The following is a 19,020-nucleotide window of genomic DNA, read 5'->3' on the forward strand; positions in this document are numbered from 1 at the left end:
AAGTGCTGGGGTCACAGGCGTGTGCCGTCATGCCCAGCTAGAAGTTTCTCTTTTTAGGCCTCCTGTTGGCTATTGCTAGGTGTAGGCAGAGAAAAGGGGTGTGTGGCAAACTAAAGAATTCCAGGTAACTGATAAGCCCCTCTCATGCCCAGGCATTACTGAGGCTCCACAGGGCAGAAAGGCAAAATTTCTGGAAGTGGGGGTGGGCTGGGGGCTGGGTGGAGTGATGCACACCTGCTGTGCCCGCGCTCAGGATGCAGGGGCTGCTGGGTCTTTGTGAATCTGAGGCTAGTGTGGTCTACACAGCAGATTCCAAGGTAACCAGGGCTACATAGTGAGACCCTGTCTCTGAAAAGAGGGGACTGGGGTATGTGTGAAGGAATTTATAAAAACAAGTTGCTTTAGCTTTGTGAGGCTGTCATTGTTTAAGCAACGAGGGGAGTTCCCCAAAGAGTGGTGGCCTCGCTGTCGCAACTGCTTTCTATCAGGTAGGTACAAAGCAGTGCTGCTGTTGGCCCAGTGGCTTTCTGTACAGGGCAGGGTCCTCGTCAGGAGAGGCTTTGATATTGATCTTTCCTGAGGAGGAGGAAAAAGAGGAGGAAGAGGAGGCCCATTCCTAACATAAAACAATAAATCACAAAACTAACACACTGTGTGAAAATAATGAAGAGATTCAGGCTGTTGTAACCTGGGCCAGTAAGATGGCTCACAGGGAACAGGAGCTTGCTGCTAAGTCTGGAGACCAGAGTTCAAACCCTGGTTCCACATGGTAGAAAGAGAACAGTGACTATTGAAAGTTGTCCTCCGGATTCCACAGGACACACACACACACACACACACACACACACACACACACACTGACGCACAGACACTCACATACACACACACACACACACACTGACGCACAGACACTCACATACACACACACACACATACACACACAGACACAGACACACACACACAGACACACACACACACACACACACACACACATACACACACACATACACACACATACACACACATACACACATACACACACAGACATAGACACACACATACACACACACACATACACACATACACACAGACATAGACACACACACACATACACACACAGACACACACACACACAGACACACACACACAGACACACATACACACACATACACATACACACACACATACACACACACAGACACACATACACACACATACACACACACACAGACATAGACACACACACACAGACATAGACACACACACACACAGACACACATACACAGACACACACACACTCACGTACACACACACACACACACACACACACACTGAATATATGGCTGTCCTGGACTGGTTTTGTAGATCAGGCTGGCCTCAAGCTCACAGAGATCCACCTGCCTCTGCCTCCTGAGTGCTGGGATCACAGGTGTGTGCCGTCACGCCCGGCTCTGCACATACATTTTAAAAATAGAGTAACCTAAAAATTAAACAGACTTTAGTTGAAGGTAAGAAGTCATATGTATGTGTGGTTCTCCTTTATATTAAACATCTTACGTACTGATTTCCCTCTAGATAAAAAGCTTTTGTTCTCTTCTGCTCTCTCATCGTGTTGGGCCTCATAGTCTTTGCTCAGGGATCAGCTCCCAGCCCAGCCCAGCCAGTGACCCCTGGCTACAAACTGTCCCTGTCCTGACTTATCCCCTTGCCTGTGTGGCCAGGGCCTGAGGCTGTGGGGACAGTACGGGTGCAGCACCTCTGCTGCCTTCTGGCAGCCTGGGCCTCCTGCACTGACCTCAGAGACCAATCCTGAGCCCTCAGCTTGCGTGTGTGAGTGAGGCACATCCTTTTGTTGTTGACTTTGTTGGCATTTTCGAGGGATTGTCCCCCCAGTGCCCTGCGGCTCTTGGGCTAGCTGTGACTGGCGTAGTGACTTGTGACTTAGGGCCAAGTCACACTATGGTGCAAGTTAAGACTCAGGTCGTGTGTGTGTGTGTGTGTGTGTGTGTGTGTGTGTGTGTGTGTGGAGAGGAATGACAAGGGACACCAGAGTACCATGTAGCCCTAAGCGTCATCTTCTCACTCCCCAGCCCCACCCCTGCCCAGAAGCAGGCTCCAACTCCACTGTCACCCTGTCCCCAGCCCCAGTGCCTTAGCAACCTCTGCCTGATCCCCCTAATCTGCAGCCCCAGTCGGTAGGTACTCGTCCTCCACCGTAGCCAGAAGAAGCCTGTGCTGTGAAGTCAGGTCCCACGGCCCTGCCCAGAGGCACCTCCTTCTTCCTAAAAATCCAAGGCTTCAGCGTGACCACCAGTGAGCCCTCTGATCTCTTATCACCTCGGAGATTCATGATCTCCACTAACTCACCAACTCGGCTCCATGATGCCAGGCTGTTCTACTGTCCCTCCCGCATGCCAGCCCCCCAGGTCCCCTGGCCTTTGCACGTCTGTGAAACATCTTTCCTAGCAGTGCATTTGTTCCTGCCCTCCCTCACTTCATTCTCCTGCACTCCACTCAGGGGAGGAGTGAGGCCACTCAATTTAAAGTCAGTGTGTGTAGGGGGGTGTGTGTGTGTGTGTGTGTATGTGTGTGTGTACACAGGTCTGTTGTGGAGATCAGAGGTCAACACCGCTGTCTTCCTCAGTAACTTCTCTTTGTCAGGCACACACTGAAAGTGGAGAAGTTACACAGACCCCAGGAAGCAGACAGATAAGAGAAGGGGCTATGGGCTAGCTAATGAGGATGGTGAACTTCCAAGATGGCCCACTTCTTCCTCTTCCTCTTCCTCTTCCCCCTGACGAGAGACAAAAGCTGGCTGCTAAAACAAAGGTCCGACAGGGGGGCTTTTCTCTTGCCAGTAGTGTCTGTTATAATAATGATTGAAACATATCTGGTATAAGGAAGTTTATTATGGGATGGGAGACAAAGAGGGGAGGGAGGGAGAGAAGTGGGGGGGAGGGCACGTCCATGACAGAGAGAGAGAGAAGGAGAGGGAGGGAGGGAGGGAGGGAGGGAAACCAAGAGAGCTGGGGAGGCTGGTGGGGGTCCATTTTTATCAGGCATGCACCTGACAGTGGCTAGCAATGATGTCAGTGGTTGCTAGGACCCTGAAAGGCAGGACTGTGGACCACCTGCGCGGTGTCAGTTTCCCTTACAGATGGACTGGCTCAAAAGGTTCAAGGCCAGTTCAGAACAATTTACACAGCAGTTGAGCCAATCAGCCTGGCTTGTCTTTCTTCAAACATGCTGACTCTAAATTAAGGGAGAGAGAGTCTTCAGGCTTAACAGTGCCAGGCCTCAAAGAGAAGCTTTAGGTCTTTTTCTCCGTGTGTCTGCTGCACGCGTGACTCCTCACCCCTAACACAAGCCTCAACTGCGGATTCTGTTACTGTCCACAGTGTGATTTCTCCAGTGCTGACCCAGAGCATGAGATTTTTTGTGATTTTTTAAATTCTTTAACAAGCAAAGAAAACAAACCAAGTCAAGACTCCTAGACTGGAACACCATATGTCTAGGTTTAAAAAAAAAAAAAAAAAAAATATATATATATATATATATATATATATACACACGCATACATACATATATATACTATTGTGTTGTTATTGCTGGTTTGTTTTTTGAGGGTTTTTTTTTTTATAGATGGATATTTTGGCTGCATACATGTCTCTGCACCATGTGTGTACAGTGCCCACGGAGGACAGGAGAGGGTGTGAGATTCTCTAGAGCTGAAGTTACACATGGCCGTGAGCCAGCATGTGGGTGCTGGGAATTGAACATGGGTCCTCTGGAAGAGAAACCAGTGCTCTTAATTGCGGAGCCACTGTTATTCCCAGATCAAGAGGACCCCAAAACCCACCAGGAGTCTGAAGTTGTATGCAAAAGGAAAAAGCCTTTATTCTACAGAGATCCAGTGCACTGGGGTCCTCGCCTCCGCAAAGCAAGATGGCAGAAGACCCGAGTTGAACAGGCAGGGTTTTTTTTTTTTTTTTAAATAGCTATTCAAGGGAAGTCCCAAGCTGGCTTAGGTGATCTTTCCTTCTATTGGCACAGATCAGGAGCAAGGGTACAAGTACATCTGGGATTGGTTAGGGCTCTTGTCCAGGCTAGGGGCTCACTGAACTGGTTCAAACAGGCTGACCCTGGTAGGTTTCTTGATTCTATGTGACTCTGGTCAGGAGTTAGGGGCTCTTCAGACTGGTAGCTAAGCAACCTATCTTCCTCAGGCCAGGTGTCCTGGCTGTCCTGTCTGGCTGTCCGTTATCTGTGGTCTTCCCGGTAACCACTGAGCTCATTTCTGAGGAATGGAGGCCTGCTCCAAGCTAACAAGGGACTGAAGCCTGTCAGGGAGTCGGCTAGACTCACTTGACCAGGCCGGTTCACCATTTCTCCAGCCCCTGCTGTGTTGTTGCTGTTGTTATAGACAGGGTCTCACTGTGTAGACCAGGCTGGCCTAGACTTACAAGACCCTCCTGCCTCTGCCTCCAGAGTGCTAGGGTTAAAGGCGTGCGCCATAATCCTGGGCTCTATTGTTTTAATTCTGGGTATGTGTACCTGGGTGCATGTGCCTGGGTGCGTGCGTGCATGCGTGTGTGCGTGCGTGTATGAGTGCAAGCAGCCATTGAGGCCAGAGGTCTCAGATTCCCCAGGAACTGGAGTCACCTGACAAAGATGGTAGGTCCTCTGCAAGAACAGCATGTATTCTTAGCCACCGAGCCATTGTTCTAGTGTTGTTTTGTTGAGTCTTTTTTGTTGAACGTTTCTAAAAACGTGTGTGGTGAGGATGAAACTGAGGTCCCCATAATTGAGATGTCTCCCCCAGCCCCTTAAAGCTCCATTTCTGCTTAAGACATTACTTCCTGGCATAGGGTTTAGTATGTGGGTATTAGCTGCACTACCCAGCTATAGTGGCTGGGTGTGAGCCTGCTGGACGGGGCCAAGGAAATGTTCAGCTGTCTTCCGAGCTGCCACCTGCCCGTACAGAGCAGAGCTGCCTGACAAAGCTCAGAAGTTATCCTAGGCAGCTGAGATTCACACTCTTGAGTGATTGTGTCCCAGACCCCACAGTACACAATCAGGCCCCCATCTTCCTGAAGCCAGGCACCTCAGAGACAGCACAATAAGCCTGCACAGCCAGGCAGCGGGAAGCGGGGGGTCAAACCCCAGCTTCCATTCTGGCCCTCAGTTTCCCCTTCTGTGCATCTGGGATAATAATAGCCAGTCCCCAGCAGGCCTGCCCTTTGGCTTCAATGGGGCTGTTGTGTGTGGATACAGACAGCGTGACTAATTCTGGAAGCTGGTTCCCTTCCTGGAAGGGGGTGGAGTGGGAGGGGTGGGGCTGCAGGGGTTTCCAACAGTCAACAAAGGAGCCCTTGTGGGCAGGGGCCCTGCGGGGAGGAAAACATATCCAGCCCTGGATGAAAGTCCCAGGTCTCAGCGAGGATTACAGGGGCGTTTAACATTCTTTGAAGACTGTAACAAGAAATTCTGGTTTTTGGAAGAGGAAGACACTGCAGGCACATGGTGAGGTTGGGGAGGACATGAGATGACTTCCTGGCCACAGGGATTTGTTCATATAACTAAAGTGGAAAAAAAAAAAATTAGGATTTTGGCCACATAGCTGAGAGCTGGGTTTTTGTTTTTGTTTTTGTTATTTTTTGAGACAGGGTTTCTCTGGGTAGCCTTGGCTGTCCTAGACTCACTTTGTAGACCAGAGGGGGCCTTGAATTTACAGAGATCCACCTGCCTCTGTCTCCAGATTGTTGGGATTAAAGGCATGTGCACCTCCTCGCCAGGCTGGGGTGTGTTTTTTTTTTTTTTTTTTTCTACCATAAGAAAAGACAACCTGAGGGTGCTGTGGCCTGAGATTCTCCCCACCCCCAAAATAAGATTCTCCCCCAAAATATAAGATTCTCCCCCCAAATAAGAAATACCAACTTGAGGACAAATATAATATTACTGAACCACAGAGCAAGAAAATTCTGAGAAACCAAATTATTTCCTTGATCCGTGACCTGAGATTTGCATAATCTAAAAAGTTGACTCCCTTGGTTTTGTTGTAGTGATGTTTACAGTTACTTGCAGCACCCAAACAACCAAACTGGTATACACAGAGGAGTTCTGTGGACCCATAGTCTCTGCACTTTCACTAGGGGGTTTTTCATTAGGAGGTATTATGTGTGGTTTTTCACCAAGTCTGAACTTGCCTGATTTGGGCTTGAGTCAGTAGGCGAGTTTCTGGGCACTGTGAATGCTTGCTTCAGCCAGGTGGTGGTTCCTTCTCTCTACAGACAGACGGGTTCCAGCAATAGGGACAGGTGTCTGTGACATGGACACAACGGAGCATTTGGACCTGCTCTCAGAGCCCAGCAAACAAGAGGAGCCATGAGACAAAGTCAGGCCAGCAGGGGCCTGGGGATTCAATGACCTCTTGCCAATGCGGTGAGATGGCAGTGCCTGGTTGTATGACAGGTGCCGGGAGAGGGTGGGTGGCCTGGGAGATGCCCTTGGGAGTTCGACACCCCTGCCAAGGCCTGTGAGAGAGTGGGGAGTAGTGGTGTGTGTAGGCAGAAGGCCCACAGCAGCAGAATGGCTCACACACTTTGCCAGAAGGTGTCCCTGGGCATATGGACTTGTTCCCATGGCAGGGGTGGGGGGAGCTTAGAGCCACTGAGTACACAACACAAGTCACACAGATATGGTGCCAGGTGATGATGGTGGACAGTGATGTCAGTGACAATGGTGACGGGGTGGTGGTTGTGATGGCTGTAGCAGTGGTGATGGTGGCCGTGGGGTTCTTGTGCCAGAGGCACTGACAAAGGGCCTAAAGCTATTTGTCAGAGCACTTCAGGGCTGCGGGCATGTTTCAACAGTAGCCTCCTGCCTAGCACGCAGGAGGTGCGTCTGGATTCCGCCCTCAGTATTGCAAAAAGTAAGTGAGCAAGGCTACGCCTATTGTCACAATTGAAGGAAAACAAACAAGACAAACAGGAGCTCTGTGGGGCCCACATCATGTGGGGCCCGTCCGGAAGACTCCGCACGTCCCGTGCCCTGCCAGCAGCTGGGAGATCACAGGGTCTCTCAGCAGGGCCACCTCCCGGCCTCTGTCCCTGCTGCCCTGGCCAGCTCTCACTGCCAGCTGCTGCATCACTCGCTGCCTTGTTGGAAAGAGCTGAGAACCTCAGGCCAAAGTCTCAAATGGTTTTAACCGTGCCTCAGCGTGAGTAGCCGTCCGTCAGATCGTAGGTTCTGCAGTCAACCATCTTGGCTTCAAATCTCAGCTCAGCCTCCTGGACAGCTCTCCCAGGGTGTGCAATACAGCACTGTGGCCACTAGACCCCAGACCCTGTGGCCATCAGAGGCTGAGAAGCCTCATGCTTCCAGGGTTCTGCTATGTAGCCCAGACGGGACCCGAACTCGTGTCCTTCCAGCTCAACCTTCCGGATGCTGGATTAACTGGCATTTGCCACCACCCCTGGCTTCCACTTCAGTTTAAAGAGTCACCATGGCTGGCAGCTGCCACATTGTGACAGGGTACAATTGTGGGCAGTGGTGTGTTTCCTGTCCCCGCTTCTAGTGGTGACAGAGGGGAGCAGTTCTGTCAGGCTTTTACCTGGGTGCTCTCCATCCTGTCTTGGTATCTGCGGTCCATCTGAGGGCTGTCATTCATACCCACGGGGGCTCTTGTTCAGCACTCACTATGTTGCCCAGATCCTTCACTGTTTGAGCCTCACAGCTGCACATGAGGGTGTAACTTCCCCATTCTTGACTATCTTTTTTTAAAAAGTATTTATTTATTATTATGTATACAGTGCTCTGCCTGCATGTACACCTGCAGACCAGAAGAGGGCACCAGATCACATCTTAGATGGTTGTGAGCCACCATGTGGTTGCTGGGAATTGAACTCAGGACCTCTGGAAGAACAGAACAGTCAGTGCTCTTTTCTTTCTTTCTTTCTTTCTTTCTTTCTTTCTTTCTTTCTTTCTTTCTTTTCTTTCTTTCTTTCTTTTCTTGTTCTTTCTTCTATCTTTTCTTTCTTTCTTTCTTTCTTCTTTGTCTTCTTCTTTCTTTCTTTCTTCTTTCTATTTTTGGTTTTTTGAGACAGGGTCTCTCTGTGTAGCCTTGTCTGTCCTGGACTCACTTTGTAGACCAGGCTGGCCTCTTAACTCACAGTGATCCGCCTGCCTCTGCCTCCCGAGTGCTGGGATTAAAGGCGTGACCACCACGCCTGGCCGACATTTTTATTTGTAAAGGGAAATAGAGGCACAGAGCAACTTTGCCAAGTGCACGCAGAACTCAATGGACCTAGGCTTTCACCGAAGCAGCCAGGCTTTGGGATCTGCTTTCCTCATCGCTGCACCGGCACTCAGAGGCATTCCTTACTTTCAGTGAGAAGAGAATGAACTACATTCCCAGGACGTGGGGATACACTGAAGCCAGAGGACATAAGCTCAGGCAACAGCCAGGCAGTGGTGGTGCAGTCTTGTGATCCCAGCACTCGGGAGGCAGAGGCAGGAGGATCTCTGTGAATTTGAGGCCACCCTGGTCTACAAACTGAGTCTAAGACAGCCAAGGCTACGCAGAGAAACCCTGTCTGGAAAAAAAAAAAAAAAAAAAGGAAAGAAAGAAAAGAAAATCAAGGCAAGCTTGGGCTGCATAGTTTGGGATGTTGCCAAAAAAAGACAGCAAAGCCAGTCACGCTAGTGTGGACATGCCATCTCAGCTACACTGGAGGCTGAGGAAAGAAGATGGCAGGTTCACACCCAGCAAGAACACGTTAGCAAGGCTGGTCTCAAAATAGACAACACAAAAAGTATTAGGGATGTAGCTTAGTGGAAAGCAGCTGCCTAGAATCCCCCAGTGAGGGGCTGGGGTGTGGCTCAGTGGTAGAGCCCCTGCCTAGAATCCCCCAGTGAGGGGCTGGGGTGTGGCTCAGTGGTAGAGCCCTGCCTAGAATCCCCCAGGGAGGGGCTGGGTCATGGCTCAGTGGTAGAGGACTTGTCTTATATGATCAAAGCCCTGGCTTTAGTCCCTGGAGCTGAAAATCATGGTCACAGTGACTGCTGAGACTGCCTGACACTCTTGACGAAGATGGCCTGGCAGCAAAACAAGGACACCAGAAGTGGACACTCGTCCTTTGGGCACTGGCCAGTACCTGTTGCCACCACTAACCTCATCCCAACCTCTGCCAGGCCGTCTCTCCAGGGGCCAAGCCTGGGTCAGGCAGATACCAATTGGAGACTCCTGTTCCCAGGCCACAGGACAGATTCAAGAAGGAGCCAATCAAAGCAGCCGGGACACTGTGAACTGGTGTTTGGGTTTCCTCGGGACTCTTTCTCTTGCTGGGCAGAAACAGGGGAGCCGCCAAGTATGTCCTGGGAGACTTTGTCTACAGGAGGAGCCAACAGGGTGGGAAATAATTCAGAGCCACCAAGACAGGGCTGATGGTACAATTGGAGCACTTTGAAGGGCCTAGGGCTGAAATCCCACCAGCATTCATGAGGGAAGCCAACCCAAGGAGCAATCTGATAGGTGGGAGGAGGCAGTGGGCGTGGTGAAATCCAGGGCAGGTAACCTTTGCCACAGGCTGCCAGGTGTCTCCTAGGCTGCATGCACTGGCCCTACTGTGTGCAGTCCCTCTGTACCATGCAAAGAGTCTCTGCCAGCACACCACCCTCCACAGAAGGAAGAACAGAGGTCACAGATGCAGGTTCCTATATGGGCCGGATACCAGCCAGCCCAATGGAAAGCCTGGGTCGCCACGGCCCATGGAAAGCTGTTGCGAGGCTCAGAGAGCTAGGCTGAGAGGGCTAGGCTGTGGGAGCAGCTGGCTTTGGAGCCTGAGGAAGTGCAGCTGTGATAGCTCGCTCTATGTGAGACAGCCAGCCAGTGGAGGAACAGAGGCCATCTCCTAGGTCCCTACCCAGGCAACACTGGACATGAGCACAGGTCTTATATGTGGTGACACTAGTCACAGGAGACTAGGAAGCCAGCGTCAGTCTGTAACACCTCAAGGCACTGAGGTGGACACAGCAGATGGCCACCAATCAAATGTAGAGGGTGGGACTTCCTGTCTAAGCTGTGATAAAAGACAGAGACCAAGGTAGAAGAAAGGGTTAATTGGGAGCTCAGGGTTCTATTATTGTGAGGACAGCAGGAGCCAGAATGGAGGCTTGAGCAGCAGATGAGATCTCATACCTCAAACTACAAAGGCCACACACTGGAAATGGGGTGGCCCCACCCCCACCCCAGTGGCATACTTCCTCCAGCAAGGCCACACCTCCCAAACATACCCAAACTGTTATCATTTGGGGACCAAGCATTTAGGTGTCCAAAATCAGTGACATTTCATTAAACCACCACACTCCCCTAGAACCTTGGCAGCGTGACCCTGCCTTCTTTCGGTGGATGCCACATCCTGGGCTGGCTTTACTTGTGTGTGTCAGGCAGGGTGTGAACTGAGGAAGACGGAAATGGGGGGATCTTGTCAAAGCTTTTGGTTGGGAACAAAGCTCAGTGGGAAAGCACTTTGTCTTGGATCCCATCCCCAGCCCCCCAGCCCCAAAACTGTGGTGGCACATGGCAGGCCAGCCTACACTACACAGTGAGACTCAAAAGAAAAGTAAGGAGCTGGAAAGATGGCTCAGTGATTAAAGCATGTATTTCTCTTGCAAAGAACCAGTTTGCTCCCAACACCCACCTTGGTAGGCTCATAACTGCCTGCGGCTTCAACGCCAAGGGATCCACTGCCCTCTTCTGGTCACTGCGGGCAATGCACTCAAATGCTCAGACACACGTAAATAAAAATAAAACAAGTCTCAAAAAAAAAGAAAAGAAAAAAACGAGGACTGGAGAGATGGCTCAGTAGTTCAGAGTACCGTCTGCTCTTCCAAAGGACCCAGTTCAATTCCTAGATCCCATATGGCAGATCACACCTGTCTGTAACTCCAGTTCCAAGGGATTTGACACCCTCACACTAATGCACACAGAATAAAAGTAAACACATTATTTAAAAGAAAAGAAAAGAAAGCCACACCATGCCATTCCCAGTTAGCTCTCTCTGCCTCCTACTTTTGGATCAGGACATGAGCTGTCAGCTTCCGCCCCAGTGCCATGCCGCCCGCCATGATGGTCATGGACTCTAACCTTCTGGAACGGTGGGCCAGGAATTAAAAAAAAAAATTTTTTTTTATGAGCTGAAAGATAGAAAAGTAACTAAGACACAGGCTCAGAGCTGTGGGTATCAATCTCTCAGGGAATGGGTAATGCTGACCCAGAAAGGAACCAGGACCCACAGTTATGCATTCCCACAAGTGTTTCTACGTTTTCTCTAACGGCAGCAGCAGCAGCGCAGGAGGGAATGGTGACTGAAATCTTAGGAGAGGGTCTCATAAGGGTTATATGACCTTCCCTGACCATTGCCACATACCCACTATGTGTGCGTGTGTGTGCGCGCGCGTGCACACGCTCACCCGTGTGAGTTATGATACACGTGTGCAGGTCACAGGACATCCTGCATGAAGGAGTTGGCTCTCTCCTTCCATCATGTGAGTCCTGGGAATCAAACACAGGTTTTCAGGCTTGGCAGCAAGCCCCTCTACCTGCAGAGCCATCTCACAGGCCCGTTTTGTTTCAGTACTGGGAATTGAACCCAGAGCTTTGCACTTGAAAGTGATAGTTCATGGATTGAGAGTCACCATGGACACGCCCCTCTGCATCTGCCTGTGAGTGTGCAAGTCCGAGGCAGGATCCCCATGACCTCAGCACTGGGGACCATAAAGATATTGAGTTGAAATCCCAGCACCCCGGGATACTGGGCTTTCGCCTGGCCCTTCATCTGGCTTCTGTTGATGACCCTTTGTGTTGACTTGGATCATAGTGGTCTAGGATACCCCGATCGCCAAATACTCCAATAGCAGCCTTCTGGCTTCCCCACCAATATGGGGTGCTTCAGTGCCCTCAGAAATACCCACAGTACTCCCAAGCAATAGCTGAAACATCTCCATGGGGTCTCGGGTACCTGGTGACCACACTACCTTACCTGGGAGGTGGACTGGTGTACACAGTGGCCTGGGACGCTCCCATGGACTGCGATTCCCACCCAGTCTGACTGCTGCTGCACTGGCTGTGGGCGTGACGGTGTACACAGGGGCCTGGGACGCTCCCATGAACTGCGATTCCCACCCCATCTGACTGCTGCTGCACTGGCTGTGGGCGTGACGGTGTACGCTGTGGGCGTGACAAGTGGAGGAATGAAGAAAGAAGACAGTATGTCTGGGGCTTGCTCAGTAGGCAGCGCGATCTCCGTCACCCAGGACCTAGAAAGAGGCCTGACCCCTACGCACAGGACAGCACAGGAGTCCAGCTGTTGCTACATACAGATGGAGGGTTACGTGGCTCCAGGCTGCCCAGGGCCAGGCACCGGGTATCTGCACAGAGTGATGGGGCCTGGGTGCTGTGACAGAGAGATTTGCCTTCCAGCGTTTGCAGCTGTTACAGGGGAACTAAGAGGCAGGAGAGAGTCGCCTGGAGGGGGTCAGTGAGATGGCTCAGCAGGTAAAGGCACCTGCCACCAAACCTGGCTGGCTCCTAAAGCTGTCCTCTGACCTCCACACACACACACCTTGGCACAGGCATCTCCTTCCACACACAAAATTTACAATTAATAGATTACAATAAATAAGTTACAATGATGAAATTTCGAAGCTACCATGTCCATAGTTTGTTACTCAAAACTTTAAGAGGCAGATATAAGTAGGTATGTGTGTGTGTGTGTGTGTATGTGTGTGTGTGTATATGCCTGTGCAGACACACACACACACACCACACCACACACACACACACACACACACACACACACACACACCAGAGGTTGGCATTATGTGGCCTCTTCTGTCGATCTCCACCCTAGTTTTGAGACAGGGTCTCTCCCTGAGCCAGGAACACAACCATTGGGCTAGACTGTCTGTCTGTAATCCCCAAAGATCCTCCTCTGTTCCCTCAGCAATGGGGTTACAGCTGCACAGTTCTGTGTCCAGCTTGTTAGGTGTGTTCTAGGGCTCAGACTCTGGACCTCACACCTATGTGATAACCGTTCTTCCAGGCCACAGTAGGCCGCTCCGAGGCTGGATTTTTAAAGAGAGACTGTTTCTCAGCTCGGTCTACTGCCTATTGCATCCAGTGGCTGTTCTTTTTTTTTTTTTTTTTTTTTTTTTTACTGTCCTAAATTGTTTATTGGGCATGAATTTTACAAACATTACGTGTATTGGCGGTAACAGTGGAGCCACCAATAGCGTGGTGGAACTAGTGGCCCTTTCCAAGGCCTCAGCTCTTGTGGCCAGCGGATGTCAGCCCACAGATCTCTCTGTGTTTGTGGACTGGTTTGGTGATCCACTGGGTGTCAAGATTTTTTTCTGATAGCTTTATGGAACGGATCAATGAGGATGACATCAAAACATTTATATGTGGAATCGTCACCAGCCCAGTAAGAATTCAGGACTCTCAGAGCCCCACAATGGCGTCCAGCTCTGTCCTCAGCGACAGACTGAAGGCTTCCTGCAAATTTTAGCTGGTTAACACTGTGGCAGACAGGCTTGCCGTAAGTTGCACCCTTAGGAACTGGGCGTTTGCGGCCACCACGGCAGACACGAATCCTGTAAATGACATAACCTTGCTTGGCCTTGTATCCCAGCCTTCGCGCCTTATCAGTGGGGCGGGAGCCCTGTACAGCACGGAGAGCTGTAAGTATTCCCAGCAGTGGACCCTCAGAAGAAAGTGCATCACTCAGACTGCTTCTTCCTCCATAGCTCCTGGATGTATTTGTGTACACCCATCTTGGCTCACCAGATGGCTGCTGCCAGAGGAAAGGGAGAAGCCTCTTTCCCCCAGTGGCTGTTCTTTAAAAAAAAAAAAAAAAAAGGCCTCCAACTTTTTGATGCCGTCCCTCCTGAAAGGCACGTTCTTGTACTCACCCTTGATGCTCAGGCAGATTGGCAACTGCACTGGCTGACAGGAAAGCAAAAAACGGAGCTAAATGTCAAAGGCAGACGCTTCTGGAACATTCTCTCTGGATCCCTGAGCTACCTTGTAAGAAGTGTACGTGCCCTGAGGCTCAAGCCACTGAACAGAGGATGAGTCGGCTGGCGCAGAGGAGGCCGGCCATCTGGGGAGGACACAGACTACAGGTCAGGAAGCCTCCAAGGTCCTTACTCCCCCAGTCTTTCCACCCTTTTGGTTGCTGACCAAATGCAGAGCGTCATGCAGCAGACCCAGTCTGCCCAACCTTGGTTGTCACGGAGCCAGCGAGCCTAACAGAACGAATGGTCCGTACTCCCTGCTGGGTTTGGGCGGTCTGTTTCGCAGCCCTCGGGCAGAATAGCGGCTCCCTGAGTAGCTCGCATTATTGTAATGACATCACTTTTTATGCAGAAAAAAAATCCATCTCCCTACGCAGGCCGCTATTTGAACCGTCCCAACAATTACTTCTGAATGTAAAATTAATGGCCTTCACAGCCCTCGTTAATTATGGCGGCGTTTGCACTTGAGAAAGAGCTAGCAGCGAGAAAGAAACTGCACATTACTCTCAGCTTGACTGTGTGGAAGCTAGCAACTATGCACCATACCGAGTCCACGGCTCCAGCTGTGCACAGCGGCTCTTGGGTAAGCAGAAGAGAGTAGAGCTGGGTGTGGAGACACAGGCATGCAATTGCAGGAGCCCCATGCTGGAGGAGGGTAAGTTCTAGGCCAGCCTGGGCTACAGCCATAGTTTGAAGCTCAAATGTCCCCCACAGTCTCCTGTATCTGGATATGTGGCTCCCCAGTGGGTGGTGCTGTTCCCAGAGGCTGTGGGACATTTTGGGATGGGAAGTGTTGCTGGAGGACAGAGTTGGGGGTGGGGCGGGGGAGTGACGGCTGTTGCTGTGCTGTGCTTCCGGTTTGGTTGTCTGCGCTCATGCTGATCCTGCAAAGTGCGAAGAGCATTGGGCTCCCCCGCCCCCCCCCCGGCCAGCTATGCCTTCCCCACGATGATGGACTGTGTCCTGTGAAAACCACAAGCCAAAACAAACCTTCCCTTAAATTACAGCAGGAATTTTGTCACAGCTGTGAGAAAAGTAGCCTGCAATTAGAGGGCCGCTGTCTAGCCGAAAGGGCAGGGGTGGGTTGATAACGTCATCCCAGCTCTCAGTGCTGAGATGGGAGAATAAAAAGCATTAGGCCGGGTTGGAGAGGTGGCTCAGAGGTTAAGAGCACTGACTGCTATTCCAGAGGTCCTGAGTTCAATTCCCAGCAACCACATGGTGGCCCACAACCACCTATAATGAGATCTGGTGCCCTCTTCTGGTCTGCAGGTGTACATGCGGTCAGAGCACTGTATAAATAAATAAATAAAGCTTGAGGTCATCCTCAGCTACATAGTGAGTTTGAGCTAGCCTGGGCTACATGGGACCCTGTGCTATCTGGTTTTTTTTTTTTTTTTTTAATGTGATCAGAGGAGTGAAGGCATAATAGGTTTCCTAGAGGCTGAAAGGCCAAGTCTGGAAACACCTCTCCCATCAGTTGAGCCCATCAGGGTCTTGTGGCAATGGAGAGTGAAGGTGCCAGGGTGGAGACCCTACTGTTTCCCTGCGGGTTACACGCGGTGCACCCCTTTGTGGCCCCTTGGATGCTCGGCCACCAGGGATTAAGGGGCAGAGCAGCTTTCAAGAGGCAAGGCCTCTTCTCCAGAGACATCTTCTGCACCATCAACTTCCTCAACTTCTTCAACTGGCTGTGTGTGGCTCTGCCGGTCATTAGCATGATGTGACTGCACCCCAGCAAGCCTGAGCTGGGGTGTCCCATCAAGGTGAGTGCTCCACGGTGTCCCTGCTCAAGGCCCTGCTCCATCCAGGCAGCCTCCATTTCTCCTTGTCAAACCAGGGAGCCTGCTGCCTTCTTCCTGAGTACCATATGACGAGCCACACTGAGCTGCTGGGGTCACAGCAGTGTCAGAGTTGTCCAAGTCAGCTGACTTATGGTGCCTGATGGCCAGCAACTCCTGTTACCCAGTCAGTGGCACACGCCTTTAGTTCCAGCACAGGCAGGTGGAGCTCTGTGAGTTCGAGGCCAGCCTGGTTTACTGAGCAAGTTCCAGGACACCCAGAGCTACACTGAGAAACCCTGTCTCAAAAATCAAAAACAAGCAAACAAACAGGGCCTAGAGCAAGCATTTTTTTTGGGGTGCTGGAGTTTGGAAGAAAGGTGTCTTAGGGTTCCTATTGCTGTGATAGGGCATGACCAAAAGCAAGGTGAGGAGGAAAGGCTTTGTCTCAGCTTACAATTCTCAGCTCACACTCCATCTCAGAGACAAGTCTGGGCTGGAACCTGCAAGCAGGAGCTGCAGCAGAGGCCACCGAAGCAATGCTACTCACCGGCTTGCTCCTCATGGCTTGCCCAACCCATCTTCTTACACCACCTGGGACTACCTGGGCAGGGCTGGCCCCGCCCACACGGGCTGGGCCCTCCCATATCAGCTATCAATCAAGAAAATGCACCACAGACTTGCCCACAGGTCAGTCTGATAGAGGCATTTTCTCAGCTGAGGTTCCCACATCCCAAATGCCCCTAACTTGTATGCAGTTGACATAAAACTAGCCAGCACAGGAGGGATCAGTAAGTTGTGGTGGGGCCCAAGAGAGCACTTATTCCAGAACAGGCAAGGCTAGCCCCTGTCCACTCTCTCCTTACAGTCTACTCCAGTGATCTTTCCCCCTGTGGGCCCCTCCACTGGTTACCGTGGGTGCTTGTGGGCTGCATTGCTTCTGGACTTCCAGCCTCTCAAACTGTGCTGCAGAAAGATGCTTTCTCTGTCTCACTTTTGTTTGTTTGTTTGTTTTTGTTTTTCAAGACAGGGTTTCTCTGTGTAGCCTTGGCTGTCCTGGACTCACTTTGTTGACCAGGTTGGCCTCGAACTCACAGAGATCCACCTGCCTCTGCCTCCCGAGTGCTGGCATTAAAGGCGTGGGCCACCACGTTGGGCAGTCTTCTCTACTCTTTATTGGGTAGAGGTTCTCTCTATGAATCCCAGGCTAGCCTCAAATTCATGATGCTCCATACTCAGTTTCCTGAGTGTTGGGATTACACATGTGTACCACTCTGCCCAGCTTATGCCTCTGTAAAATTGTTTTCACAAGTGTGTGTGTGGGGGGGGGTGCTGGAGAGATGGCTCAGAAGTTAAGAGCACTGACTGCTCTTCCAAAGGTCATGAGTTCAATTCCCAGCAACCACATGATGGCTCACAACCATCTATAATGAAGTCTGGTACTCTCTTCTAGCCTTCAGGTAGAATGCTGTATATATAAATAAATAAATCTTAAACAAAAGTCTCCGTGTGTGTGTGTGTGTGTGTGTGTGTGTGTATGTGTGTGTGTGTGTGTGTGTGCGCGCGCACGCGCATGAGTGTATGTTCTCTTGGAAGCCAGAAGAGGGCACCAGATTCCCTGGAGCTGGAGTTGCAGGTATCTGTGAGCAGCCCAGTGTGAGTGCTGGGAACTGAACTCGGGTCCTCTGGAAGGGCTGAGCCATCCCTTCAAAGCCTTAAACCGCATTTCTTAATAAAGTATCCCCCCCCCGGGTGTCTCATTATAGAAATAGAAAAGAAATAAATACACGCCCAAATCTGTATCAGATCCCTTAGAATAGGGGCACACCCCTCCCACCTCTCAGGGCAGGGCCACGGCCTCTCCACTTGTTCCCCTCTGCACTAACATTCTCCCTCCTCCAAAATAAATCTGTCCAACCCCTCGCAGGGCATTAGGCCCCTGGAGAGGGCTCAAGCTTCTAAAACACAAGAACAAAACCTTTTCCAGCTGGCAATGAGAAGGAGGACATTTATGGCCACCCGCTCCAGCTCCATATACATTTGTGTGTGCATTTCTGGGATTTGAACCCAGGGGTTTGAGCATAGTAGGTAAGTCTCGTCCATTTCTAGCAAGCCAACATCTGACTGACTCCCCGAAATGCCACAGACAAGACAATTTTTGGAAAACCCTGAGGGGTAGTGGTGAATCTGTATCGTGTGACATGTAAGGCTCTTTGCTGGCAACACAGTGCTGGAGACGGACGCTGCCAAGGCTGTGGAGGGTCATGCTGAAGGCTAGAGCTTTCCCCAGGCACATGGACCGTCAGTCCCTCCAAAGTGTGTTTGAAGAAACTTCTCCAGAGCTTCAGGCTGCCCACCTGTGTGTTCTAGCATTTGTCAGTCAGAGCCTCAGTTGGCAGTGGCAACGCATGCTGCTGAAAACCCACACTGGGAAAGCTGAGGCAAGACTGCCTCATGTTGAAGGCCAGCCTGGGTGACAAAGACCTCCAGACCAGCTCCATAGGGACATCCAGGCCCTGAATCCCACCAAAAGGCTGGATGCAGGTGGCAAGGCCCTTAATCCCAGCACTTGGGAGTCAGAGGCAAGTGGATATCTGTGAGTTCAAAGCCAGCTTGATCTTCATAGTGAGTTTCTGGACAACCAAGGCTTCATATTGAGACTCTTTAAAAAAAGAAGAAAAAAGAAAGAGGAAAAAGGAAAGAAAAAGTCCCACAGCAAGGGGGAAAAAAAGCAAAAAAAAAAAAAAAGAATGTTTAAAGATCTTGAGGAATCCGTTGAACACTTTCCCCTGCTTTGGGAGTGGGGTGGGGGTGGAGCTTTCAGCCCGTGCAGGAAGAGCCTTAAGTTTTCAGGCACAAGGGCGGCAGCGCCCCCTGGTGGCCGTCTGTACTACTACAGAGATTTGCAGATGCAGGGGAAGCCGGGGTGGGGATCTGGCACCAACGGACGCTGCACCCTGCACCCGGCCCCAAAGCTGGCAGGGGTGGGCGCCCGAGGGGTGGGAGTTTCAGGGGGCACTCACAAGGCACGCCATTCACCCCTTTCTGTACTGTGGGCAGGTTTGGTTTTCTGTTGCCCAGAAGCCTATGTGTTTATTGTGCCTTGAACATCGATGTCCACATTTTCTGGAAACAGCCCCTCATTTTCTCCCACACACAGCTG

The 19,020-nt window shown here is 51.0% G+C and overlaps 1 pseudogene; it reads right to left on the minus strand.

Annotated features, from left to right (window-relative positions):
- Positions 1 to 484: 484 nt before the first annotated feature.
- On the minus strand, positions 485 to 13,833 carry LOC127203289 (60S ribosomal protein L15-like; annotated as a pseudogene).
- Between the last annotated feature and the right edge of the window lie 5,187 nt (positions 13,834 to 19,020).

The sequence above is a fragment of the Acomys russatus genome, chromosome 19 (assembly GCF_903995435.1).
Source record: "Acomys russatus chromosome 19, mAcoRus1.1, whole genome shotgun sequence".
NCBI classification, from domain to species: Eukaryota; Metazoa; Chordata; class Mammalia; order Rodentia; family Muridae; genus Acomys; species Acomys russatus.